This window comes from Rhipicephalus sanguineus, chromosome 5 (assembly GCF_013339695.2).
Source record: "Rhipicephalus sanguineus isolate Rsan-2018 chromosome 5, BIME_Rsan_1.4, whole genome shotgun sequence".
Taxonomy (NCBI): Eukaryota; Metazoa; Arthropoda; class Arachnida; order Ixodida; family Ixodidae; genus Rhipicephalus; species Rhipicephalus sanguineus.
In genome coordinates, this window is record NC_051180.1 from 91,873,219 (window position 1) to 91,874,115 (window position 897).

Sequence of the window (897 nt, forward strand, 5' to 3'; positions counted from 1 at the left end):
CAATATTTGCGATACTGGAGGCCTAAAACCTTGTTTTTCCAGCCTATTTTCGGCGTCTAAAACGAACTTTTTTAATGCCTGAGAATCCGGCCTCTAGTGATGGCTGGAGAGACATTGGGCAACAAAGCGGCCGCAATGACCAGAATAGTCCGAGGAGGCTCGAAGATACTGTTTCGCTCGAATATTATGAAGATTCAACGCACATATTGGAATCAATATGACGCGATGCTTTTCCAAGTAAATGATCTTTAGCGATCCCGGTCCACGCGACGTGACACATGCAGCATATTTTATTTGCTTCTGTTTTATTTCCAAGAGCTACTGACGTTGGTACGAGGAAGACATGTCTGCTTGTTGCGGCCTCGTAAACAATACTCTCCATGCGCTCCCGTTTTCTTGCCTGTTTATTATGAGCAATATGTTCCAGAAAAAAAAAAAACTCACAGGGTGCCGTATGCGGCACCTTGTGAGTGTCGAAGGCGAAAGCCAAGCGTAGTGGCTGTTTCGCCAGGCACTTTATATTACGAGAATTAATATGACTGTTGATACTGAACGCCTTTATTTTACTCTTCCTGCCCCGCCACGGTGGTCTAGTGGTTATGGCGTTCGGCTGCTGACCCGAAGGTCGCGGGATCGAATCCCGGCCGCGGCGGCTGCATTTTCGATGGAGGCGAAAATGTTTGAGGCATGTGTACTTAGATTTAGGTGCACGTTAAAGAACCCCAGGTGGTCGAAATTCCCGGAGCCTCCTACGGCGTCTCTCATAATCATATCGTGGTTTTATAATAATAATAATAATAATAATAATAATAATAGTAAATTTATTCCCACCAATACAGTTGTTGGAGGGGGTGAGAAAAAAAGCGACTAGCCGCTTCACTAAGTTCCCACCCCCCA

At 45.5% G+C, this 897-nt stretch overlaps 1 non-coding gene across 1 annotated transcript; it reads left to right on the forward strand.

Annotated features, from left to right (window-relative positions):
• The first annotated feature begins 579 nt into the window (after positions 1-579).
• Positions 580-652, forward strand: Trnas-gcu (transfer RNA serine (anticodon GCU)). The gene has a single exon. It is a non-coding gene; the product is annotated as a tRNA-Ser (tRNA).
• The last annotated feature ends 245 nt before the right edge of the window (positions 653-897 follow it).